The sequence below is a fragment of the Quercus robur genome, chromosome 1 (assembly GCF_932294415.1).
Source record: "Quercus robur chromosome 1, dhQueRobu3.1, whole genome shotgun sequence".
NCBI classification, from domain to species: Eukaryota; Viridiplantae; Streptophyta; class Magnoliopsida; order Fagales; family Fagaceae; genus Quercus; species Quercus robur.
This window is the reverse complement of record NC_065534.1, coordinates 6,234,041-6,245,869: the sequence shown is the minus strand read 5'-3', so window position 1 is coordinate 6,245,869 and position 11,829 is coordinate 6,234,041. Positions and strand designations below refer to the sequence as shown.

The window sequence follows — 11,829 nt, the reverse complement described above, 5'->3', positions numbered from 1 at the left end:
CCCATTTTTTTTTAATACAAATTGTATATAAAGAATTACTTGACACAGAAAAGTTGTCATTTTATTGAAAATCTTAGGACATATGGATAATTATTATTCATATTAGAGCACCCAATTCCTGGATATTACTTGACTTGCCAAGTTGATAGTATTGACAATTAAACATGCATAAAGACTTAAACAACCAGAATGGTAATTATATAAGAGGATTTACATTGAACTAATAAATAAGGATGGACCTGGAGGAATTGAGACCTCAATAGATCCTTCCATCATTTATACCACTTTCTTCATTGTTGGCCTTAGTGATGGATCCTCCTGAATGCACCATATTGCAATCATCACATATTTCTCCAATCTCTTCATGTCATCTATTGCCTCCACATCATTTTCCACTAACAGATCCAGTTTCTTGTCTTTATAGCAATCATATGCCCAGTCAGCTAGTATCATCCGATCCTCATCCTTTGCCTCTGCTTCAAAACTCTTCCTGCAACAAATGTGCTCTAGCAACAAAATGCCAAAGCTGTAAACATCCACCTTGATTGTAACAGGCATGTTTCTAAACCATTCGGGTGCAACATACCCCTTAGTTCCCTTGATTCCAGTAGTAGTATGAGCCTGGTCTGTTTTCAAAAGCTTAGCTAATCCAAAGTCAAAAATTCTAGCTGTAAAAGAGTCATCTAGGAGGATGTTCTGCGGCTTGACATCACAATGTATGATTTGGGTGCTGCATTCTTCATGCAAGTAAAAGAGCCCTCTTGCAGTTTCTAATGCAATTTGAATTCTTTGGTACCAATATGGCTGCAAACCCCCAAATAGAAAGCTTGCTAGAGAACCATTACTCATGAATTCACATACAAGAAGCCGGTGCTGCCCCTCGTTGCAGTATCCTAGCAGTTGGACCAAATTTCTGTGGTTTGTACTGCCAATAGCACTCACTTCAGCTTTGAACTCCATATCGCCTTCTTTCACCAAATCATTCATCCTTTTAACTGCAACTAGTTTTCTGTCCTCATATTCTAGTACCCCTTTATAAAATTTTGCAAAGGCACCCCTCCCTAGCTCTTCCCTGAACCCATTTGTGGCTTTTGTTAATTCCTCATAAGTGTAACTTTGCAAATTCATGCCAGCCATGAATGGGTGTGTTTTGAGGGCCTTTGATTTCCAATATTTGAAACGAAAAACAAGCAGAAGGCAGCCATCAGGAAGAGCAAGTTCAGAAACATCGAGCTGCTAAGGAGCACCGACACAACAAGTATCACAGTTGAATGATTTTTCTTCTTCAAATCTCCACCTGAAGGGTTAAAAGTAGAATTATCTTTCCTTATTTTGATTAGAACTTTGCTTGCAGCGTTGTTGGGGTCCTTCATCCTATTTGAGAGAGGAATTTTCTTTTTCCAACACTGCCCACCTCCAAAAACAGCCACTGCACAAAAACAATCGCCCAAACAAGCGTTCTTGCACCAATCCTCAGTTACGTTTACATAACGTCCATAATCGGAAAGGGGCCAATTTATACTTTCCATTTCACTTAAATCAAATTGATCTGTTTCTGATGATGCTTCATAACAGCTTTGTGGAAGAAAGTCCTCTCTGCAACCTTTCATAACATCATTTGGATCAATGAGGGTGTATCTTGTTGGGCACTTGCAATTTGGTCTTCCATCCGCTCCTAGCTCGCAGTAGCTGTTGAACCCACAAGCTCCACTGCCTATGTCTTCCGTAATTTCGCATATATTTGGAGGCTTAACGGACAAAATGTAAAAGAATCTAATACAATCAGAGAAAGAAGAAAACAGAGAGCAACAGAGCAAGAAAGATGAGAAATTTCTGATTGTATTAGCCTCAAATGATTCTGTACATCAAAATCGTATTTATACAAGAAAACTAAGCTAACTAACTTGCTAAGCTCTAACTAATTGTGCACATTATAAGGAACACTAAGAAGATAATTAAAGTAACAAAAACGACTTGTAGCTCTGTCATATGTACATAGTCCTTTTCTGTCGTATAACCCATGTTTAGATCTTCTTATCTGATGCTTGTAGCTGGTTCTTCTTATTGCTTTTGGGTGCTGAACTTTGACAAAATGGACCAGGCATTTGAAGTATTAGTGCTGCTTTTTGGGTAGACATAATGTATAAGAACTCCATCATATTCCCTGACTGCTCTTTGATAGAAGTCCTGTTTAGAAACAGAATTTGATGATACGGTCGTAAGCATGCTTCCGTTTGTAGCTGTGAGGTATATATAGCCAGACTCATTGAAGACCACCTGAAAGCCACTGCCAATTGGCCAATAAACTGTATTAGACCAATCTGTAGGGAATGCTAAAGTTTGAAGCACAAGATTTCCATCCTTTTGTAGTGCAAACTGGAACCTGCCATTAGAGTAATTCGTTTGAGTAATGAGCTACAGGCTTGCTTCCCATACTCATAATCTGTGTTGGTAACATTGTGTCTGTTGGATGATCAAAACTCTGCCACAAATGGCTACCGTCCTGGCTTGCCAGCACTAAGTTTCCGGTGTCAAGCATGGCTGCATAGACAACTCCTAAACCGCCTGACTCAGATTTCCATATCTCTGTGCCTGTTGGTGTTGGGTCCCTGAGTACCAATTGGCCGTCTTTGGTAAGTTCAACTTTGGATCCTGTTGGCACTAGATTATCTCCATTGGTTGACCAGACAATGGTTTTTTCAGGTATTTTGTTGAACCATATGGCTAGTAGATAGCGTCCATTTCCAATTTGTTGGAAACCAAAAGCAAAGTCACCAGAAGGCGATGCCCAGTAAGAGCCGTTTTCCTGTGCAATAAGGGATAAGCCTAGAGATTGATTGCTGGACGTTTGAGCAGTGGTGGAATATGGCAACAACAGAACAAGAAGCAACAAGGAGAGAAGATATGATGGTTGTAAAGCCATAGTATTAGGAGTTTATAATTGATACACTTTGTTGTATAAATGATAAACTGTATTATGACAAATCTACTGGTAGAGGAAGATTTGCATTTGGAACATTTTGTTATAAGTATTGGGCAGTGGAACACTTCGTTGTATAAATGATAAACTGTGTGGTGAATTATAAACTTGTATAATGACAAAGACATCATATTTTCTTCATTGACTTTGTTTTGATTCGCTGCTCTTAACCTGCTGTTGAGATTTACTGCTTTTTTATGTTCATTGAAGATTAAGACTACAAGCACGAAAATTTGCACTCCTCTTAAAAATTTACACGTTTTTGAATTTGACCCATTGACTTCACTACGGTCCATCCCCGTTGGCATGTTTGTGTTTGGCACAAAAGTTCCCATACCGTCAATTCCTTTGTCACCAAGGTTCTCTCCATTTGAATTGGGCTATTTCATGATTCAAATTTAATGTCACAAATCTTAAAATGTACTGGATTATCACTTCATTTAAAATTTTAAATGACATAATAGTCTATTTACAGTTAAATCTTAGTCATTAAAATAGATGTAATTGAGAGAACTTGAAATATAGAAGATCTTATTCCATTGTAAAATTTTCAAAATGTTTATGATAACCTCATAAGAAAAAATTGTTTCTAATAAGTTACTGCTCATAATAGTTATAGACCATTTTCTTGTTTATGGTGTGTGACTTTTCATACTTCGAAGCAATGTTGTGAATATCGTTTTTGATCCATTTTGGTTTGTCTATTGGAACGGAATATTTCGATATTGGTCTATTCTTGCATACCGTTTGGGACTGTTTCTAGGTTACCGTATATGTATATATACTTATAGTTTATATATATTAATATTATAGAAAACAACAAGTTTAATAGATTTTTTTTTTTTATTTTAAAAATCTCAAATAAAATGAGAATGTTATTACTTATTGTTAAAAAAAAAAAAAAATTACTTACGATTTTAAAAAAATTAAATTAAAAATTCTAAATAAATCAATATATATGTGTATATATATTATTATATATATAAAAGCAAAGACCTCATCTGAGAATGCATGAGGTCCTGCTATGTGGCTCTTTAATTTAGCATTTATTTTTATTTATTTTTACCTCTTTTCGTTAAGTATTTTGTATTGTTACCCAAAATATTACATTAACTTATTTTTATTGTTGTTTCATTAATCTCTCATCAATTGCCTAAGCTTACACTATACCTTTCGCTCTTTTTTATGACTTTTAGCATACCCACTATTTTAGCATTAAAAACAAAAGCAAAAAAAATAAAATAAAATAAAAAAAATTCTAAAACAAAATACACTTATGGGTACCTAAGGCATGCTTGCAACGTCCTAGGCATGCTTTGCAACGTCCTTGGCATGCTTTGCAACGTCCTTGGCCGACCTTGGCATGCTTTGCAACGTCCTAGGCATGCTTGGTAACGTCCTTGGCGTCCCACATCGAAGGAAAACCCCCCCACTTTCTACCTTATAAGCTGTGAAGTAAAGGGATTAGTGTACCCCCAAGCCTCTCTGATCAGAGATGCTTGGCTTTGACTTTTCTTTTATAATTCTTTAATCTAAGAATAGTGGTGGCAGAAAAATAAAGAAAATATATTTATGAATATATGGGTTTTTGGTTTGAGATAGCAATGAAAAAAAAATAGTCATAGATTATTTAGAGAGCTTCTTTTTTGGCCGGTACTATCACAAGTTTTTCGAGTTATTTGATTGTTTAGTGAATGGTACCTAAAAATTATTATAGGTGACATTTAAGGATTTTAGAAGAAGGATTAGGGAGAAGTTCTTTTGTGATGTGTTGGTTGAGGTAAGTAACATTTCTCCTAATTGGTTTGTTTTTCTTATACTACTGTATTTTAGCTACTAAATATAGTTTTACAATTGTTACAATTTTATTTTAATTTTTTTAGCTACATTGATTTAAAGTAACAAATAAAGAATCTTCATAATTTTATTTGATTACTACATATATATATATATATATGATTTTATATATGTATTTGAATGAGATATATTTTTTTTTAACTATGATTTGATATATAAAATTTTGGACAATCTGACTATATTTTGACTTTGATATCCAGCCATGGAGGTTATTAATTGGTACCAAAACTAGTTCTATTTGGGCATCACGAGCCTACTGTGTTTCTGAACCCAACTAATGGGGATATACATTAGCATGAAACCAATTTTATCTAAATATGATGCCCAGTCACAGGGATATAGCGTGACCATAGTCATAAAAGATTGTTAAGAATATAAATTTTGTTTGAATATTTGAATTGTTTTAAGTCTATGGAACTTCTTTTGTTTATTTTGAAACCCATAGTATATTATAACTTTTGATATATGTGATGATGATGCATAGAAAATCTGTAGGCTGAATGCTCTGGACTTCAATGGGCTAGTGGTTGCTTGGAAGGCCTGAAAAGAAAGAAACACAAGATCAAAGGTGATTGGGGTGAACTGGCCAAGAACCCTCCGATGCTTAAGTTAGTTTTCTCTCTAGAACTCAAGAATTCCAACTTTAGGAGTGGTGAAAACTTACCTTCATTTGATATGAATGAGTTCTTTTATAGTGAGCTTTGGAGTAGTTACTTGTTTAGTAACTTCTTTAATGTGGAAGGAAGTTAAAAGGTTCAAACTTAACTTCCATAACTGCTATGGAAGTTAAAAAGTTCAGACTTAACTTCTACAACTGCTATTAGAAATTAAGAACTTAGTGGAAAGTTAGAGCGATGAATAAGGATTTTGTTCATACTTTAGAATAGTAGAACGTGATTCGAATTATAAGTTCATGAATGTAAATTTTCTTTGAGAATTTCTAGGTGTTGGGAGGTCGTCTAGGTGCTTCCACACTAGATGACCTTCTCGGATTGGGACAATCTTTATAGACTTAGATGATACTATGGACGAACTGGAGATAGTCCAATTTTCGGTTCACCATCAGTTGCCCCCTTTGTCCAAGGGTCGTCCTGAACACTGTGGCAGAACTTTGATTTACTGTTAACTTTTGACACATATCGCAAATTTTAATGATCAATTGATATGCCGTGTGTCGTCCTTGCTTTGGTTGAATTTTGTTGACTTAGTGTTGACAAAGCAACAACCAGTGCTGTAAACACGTCTGTATAACCCGGGGATGCCATCTACGATTTCATATAGGACCGACAAAATAGCCCACTTCCTTGTATCAAATTCTCCGAGAAGAGTTCTAGGCCAATGTTCTTTACATTAGCAGTATTAACCTTGTTCACAAGCCCATTTATACTCTTCCAAAGGGCATCCCATGTCAACCGCTGATATTCAACACTGCTTTTATCTTAAACCTCTCTCATCCTCCGAGCCAACTTAAATGGAGGAAAATAAATAGCCTCTTTCATCATGTTAGCCAACTCAATCAAAAAGAAAAGTTGCTCCGATGACTACAGAGGTGTTAACTTTTGCTTTAACAATTCAAGCACATCAATGGCCTAACACTCTCTCTCACAAGACTAGCAAGACAAAGAACTGCCTAATGTATACGTATTTATATGTCATAGGTTGGCAACAATTGGAATTATATTCCTTGTTGTATTCGGACATGCTTAACCAACTTAGGGTGAGTTTGGTTCAGCTTTTTAAAGTTGGGCTTTTTGAAAAAGTTGAGTTTTCAAAAAGTGCATAATGAAAAAGTGTTTTTTCAAAAAGCTGTGTGTTTAGTAAAAACTGTTAAAAAGTGCTTTTTGAAAAAGCTGAGTGTTTGGCTAACACTTATAAAAGTGGCAGATTGAAGGGTAAATTACCAAAAAGGACAATGTATATATAAGAGAGTTTATTTCATACTTAAATAAATATTGTGAAATTATTTTTTTCTCACCAATATTAGCTAATAATAACCTACCATTTAAGATTTATTGTGAAAGTATTATGATAATTTATACTGATTTTAATTTGAACGTACTAGTACAATTATTTTTTTCTCTTTCTAAAAAAATGATTTTTTTCTCACCAGTATTAGCTAATAATAACCTACCACTTAAAATTTATTGTGAAAGTATTGCAAAAATATTGTGATAGCATTTCTCAATTTTAATTTCTTATTATTTATTTTTTATTTTTTCCTTTTCATCCGTATTTCCTTTTTTTTTTTCCTTCTTTTTTTTCCCCCTCTTTTTTTCTCCTCCATACACATACCCTTACTTTTTTTTTTCTTTCTTTTTTTCCTTCTTTCCTTTTTTTTCCCTACCCCTTCCTCCACGCTCCGGAACATTCCAGACAAAGCCTTTTTTTTCTTTCCTCCTTTCTCCCTTTTCTCTTGCCACACAGAGCCTCCCTACCACTTCCTTCACATATTACTAGTAGTACCTAGTACCCACACTTCAAGAAGACCAGTACCCACACTTCAAGTACCTAGTACCCACACTTTAACTCTACCTTTTGAAACATAGTGGGCAATTTAGGAAGAAGACGAAGAAGAAGATGAAGAAGATCGGTCTGGATCGATCAAGAGGAAGCCGTGACTTTCTAGCTACAGACCAAAATGCACCTCAGAGAAATCCCTCTCTATCGAAGCTTGCATGGTTGAATCTCTCTCATTTGATTTTCAAGTGTTCTGCTACTATTGAGTTTGTATTTTGATTTTGATTTTGGGTTTGGGTTATGGGTTTTCAGTTGATGGTTTAATTTTAAGTTATTTTTTGTGGATTTTGGGTGGATCATGTTTGATTTTCATTGTATTTTGGGTTTCCGTTTTTTTAACGGGTTTTGGTGGGGGTGGTTTTAACGAGTGATGGTGGTGGTGGTTGGGTGGTGATGGTTGGACGGTGTTGGGTGGAAGATTCAATGGATGACGAAAGAAAAGAGAGACGTGAGGGAGCTGGCTTTGCGTAGAGCAGAGAGATGAGATGAGTGGAATGAGGCACTATGTGTGAGACTCTGAAGACATGAGCATCCTTTATTGAAGGGCAATTTGGTAATTGCCCAACTCACCCCAACAGATATATCAAAACGCGTATGGACTTTTGGCAAAATGGACTTGAAGAGCTCCAAATTTGGGATCCGTGTTCTCTTCATAAGTATAAAATGCAACTTTTTCCAAAAAGTTGCGTTTTATACTAACCAAACGCTATTTTTGGGCTAGCTTTTTTTAAAACATGACTTTTGGGCTGAAAAAGTTCAAACAAACAGGCACTTATAAGCAATGGGCCTTGCAGGCTTCAGTGGCCCACAAATTGAACCCACGTCAACAAAAAGAGTTGTGGATTACAGAAATTAATAACCTCATTTAAAAAAATACCCAAATTCTGGCATATTATATGTTTACTGAGTTCTATACTAGTTTCAACAAAACAATTAATGAATAAACTCAAATCAACAAATATAAATAACCAAGAATACTTTTCCCTCTCCCTTGTGTGTGTGTTTGTTTCTCAAAAAAAAAAAAAAAAGGTAATTGTCCCACATTACTTAAGAGAGTATGTTGTGTATAGTATAACTTGCTCCACCTTCCTTTAAAAGTTACCATGGCTTTTGAGTAGAGTTGTGATGTGCCTTTGAACCCTTTTCCCTCTCCCTTGTGTGTATGTGTTTGTTTCTCAAAAAAAAAAGAATGGGTAATTGTCCCACATTGCTTAAGAGAGTGTGTTGTGTGTAGTATAACTTACCCCACCCTTTCTTAAAAGTTACCATGACTTTTGAGTGGAGTTGTGGTGTGCCTTTGTATTACAACCTCTTTCTCTCTCCCTTGTGTGTGTGTGTTTGTTTCTTAAAAAAAAAAAAAAAATTAATAACCATGAATATTGAAATCCACACATTAAACACTTAAATTCCTAACAAATTAACAAACAAACATAGCAAAAGTTATACAATAGAGCCAAGAATACCAAATAGGGGGGAAAAAACTAAATAGAAAATAGTACCTCACTCGATAAATGGTGAGAAAGAGGAGCACCTATACAAGGAAACATAACTAAAGAGAAAAGTTGTACTAAATTACTTTAGGCATAAATACAATTTTAGTCCCTACATTTTGGGGTCATTTCTATTTTGGTCCCTACATTTTCATTATACCACTTTTAGTCCCTAAACCAATTAACACGTGACATTTAAGTCCTTACCGTCACCTAACTAACAGAAAAAGCTGACGTGGCTGACGGCACATTAAAATAATAATTAAAAAAATCTATTTTGGCATTAAAAAATGCCACATCAGCATCTAAATTTTTTTAAAAAAAATTATTAATTTTAACTAAATAAAAAAAATTAAAAACAAAAAATCACATGAATTGAGATCTAAAAGTACCTTGAACAAGAACAATAAGAACACAGATCCAGATTTAAGAACAAGAACATTTTCCTTTATTTGACATTTTCTCTTCTTTTTTTTTTTTTTCTTAGAAAACAAACACAAGATTAAGCAAGAACAAAAACACAAATCCAGTAAGAACACGAACATGAACACAAACACAAACAAAAATGCTGACAAATCTAGCAAGAACACAAACACAAATCTAGCAAGAATACAAACACAAATCTAGCAAGAATACAAACACAAACCCATCAATCCATCTTTAGCAAAACTAGCAACAACCCAAAAAACACAAACACAAATCCAAAGAGGTCCATGGCACAGTTCCCAGAATTATCGAATGGAAAAACCAGGAGGTCTAGGACATTCTTAGTCGAACTAAAACAATTCTGTAACACAAGAATAAAAGGCAGATCTGATTCTTAGAGCTCATCGATTGGAGCAGATCTTCTTTGGAAATGGACTCAGAAAATGCAGCAGAGGAAACGACGTCGTCATCGTTGTCAAGCCTCATCTCTCTCGCCTTTGCTTCCACCTCCTCCTCCTCCGCTCAACAACCTTACTTCTCCAAGCTCCTCTCCTTCAATCTTGATCATCTCCAAAAGGTTCTCTCTCTCTCTCTCTCTCTCTCTCTCTCTCTCTCTCTCTCTCTCTCTGCTTTTGTTTTGTTGTGTGAGAAAATTTTGATACAAAAACTTGTAGGAGCCAGAGCTTCTTCAAATCGATGCGTAGTGGATCCGGACACAAATGCAAGAGGTGGTTGTTGGAAGCTACCGAGCATTTGTTGCCGCATCCGGTGCATTATCTACTATTTAAGAAGTGTGGTGGTCGGATTTTGGGTCTCAATGTGAGTTTGGTGATTGAAGAAGTGTGGGTTGTGGCTTCTGGGATTTGATGATTTTCTGGTTTTGAACTTTCTGGGCTTATGGCTTGGGGATTTGATGATTTTGCTGGGGTTGAAAATGAGGGCTTTGAGATTTATGATTTCGTTTTTGAATTGAATTTTTTGGGTTTTTTTTGTGTGTTTGTTTCTCAAGAAAATTTTTGGGGATGAACCCAAGGAACATGAACATGTTCTACAGAAAAAAAATAATGAAAGAAATAATTTTTTTTAATTTAATTATCTTATTTTATTTTAAAAGAATTTAGAAAAAAAACATGAAAATGTCTTTTTTATTATTATTTTATGCTGACTTGGCATTTATTAAATAATAAATAAATTTTATTATTATTATTTTATTTGTCACGTCAGCATTTATTGTGTCAACAGTGCACTTCGTTTGTCACGTCAGTTTTTTCAGTTAGTTGGGTGACGGTAAGGACTTAAATGTAACTCGTTAATTGGTTTAGAGACTAAAAGTGATAAAATAAAAATGTAGGGACCAAAATAGAAATGACCACAAAATGTAGGAACTAAAAGTGCATTTACGCATTTTTTAAATTTTGGGAGTGTTTTGGTCATTTTCTAGAAATTTAGATTTTTTTTTTGTTTTTTATTTAAATTTTAGATGGGTTTTAGTGGTTATTAGTGGGTTTATCCTTTAAGACTCATATAATTAAATAACCTAATAGGTCTTTACTCATTTAAGCCAAATATTCAAATAGATTGGGTTAAGACTTATCGAAATAAGCAAGATTTAAGTATAGCACTCAGGTGTTATTCCTTAGGTTCTTCTCTTAAAATTCAGCCATGTGGATTTTTTCTCATGAGATGAAAGTTTATTTTTTAATTAAGTAATCACATGACTGAATTTTAAGAGAGAAACCTAGAGAATAATATCTAAGGTACTGTACTTAAATTTTATCCTATTGAGGTGAGTAATAAGTGGGTTTATGAATGTAGATAAAAATTACTACCCCTACCTCAAACCCATCTCTCTCTGCGCCGTTGTAATAAAAATATGCAAGTAAATTTTTCTCACTATTTATCGAGTTTTGAAATCAACTAAAGCCTCAATTTTGAGTCACCGCCAAATAAATATCGTCGTGTACTGTTATAATTCACGGAGGTACTGTTTTCTATTTAACTCTTTTTTTTCTTTTTCCGATTTGGTATTCTTGGCTCTATTGTATAACTTTTGCTATGTTTGTTTGTTAATTTGTTAGGAATTTAAGTGTTTAATGTGTGGATTTCAGTATTCTTGGTTATTTATATTTGTTGAAACTGGTATAGAACTCAGTAAAAATAATGCGACAGAATTTGGGTATTTTTTTTAAACGAGGTTATTAATTTTTGTAATCCACAACCCTTTTGGTTGACGTGGGTTCAATTTGTGGGCCACTGAAGCCCACAACGCCCATTGCATATAAGTCGGTCAAGCATGTCCGAATACAGGAATATAATTCCTACTGTTGCCGACCTATGACATAAAAATATAAATATAAATATAAATATAAATAAATAAATAAATAAATATATATATATATATATATATATATATATATATATATTAGGCAGTTCTTTGTCTTGCAAGTCATGGGAGAAAAAGTGTTAGGCCATTGATGTGCTTGAATTGTTAAAGCAAAAGTTAACACCTCTATAGTCATCGGAGCAAGCAACTTTTCCTTTTTAGGTACAGTAATTCCT

General features: G+C 34.5%; 1 pseudogene; it reads right to left on the bottom strand.

Moving 5' to 3' along the window:
• Positions 1-210: 210 nt before the first annotated feature.
• Positions 211-3,031, bottom strand: LOC126690752 (G-type lectin S-receptor-like serine/threonine-protein kinase LECRK2; annotated as a pseudogene).
• Positions 3,032-11,829: the final 8,798 nt, after the last annotated feature.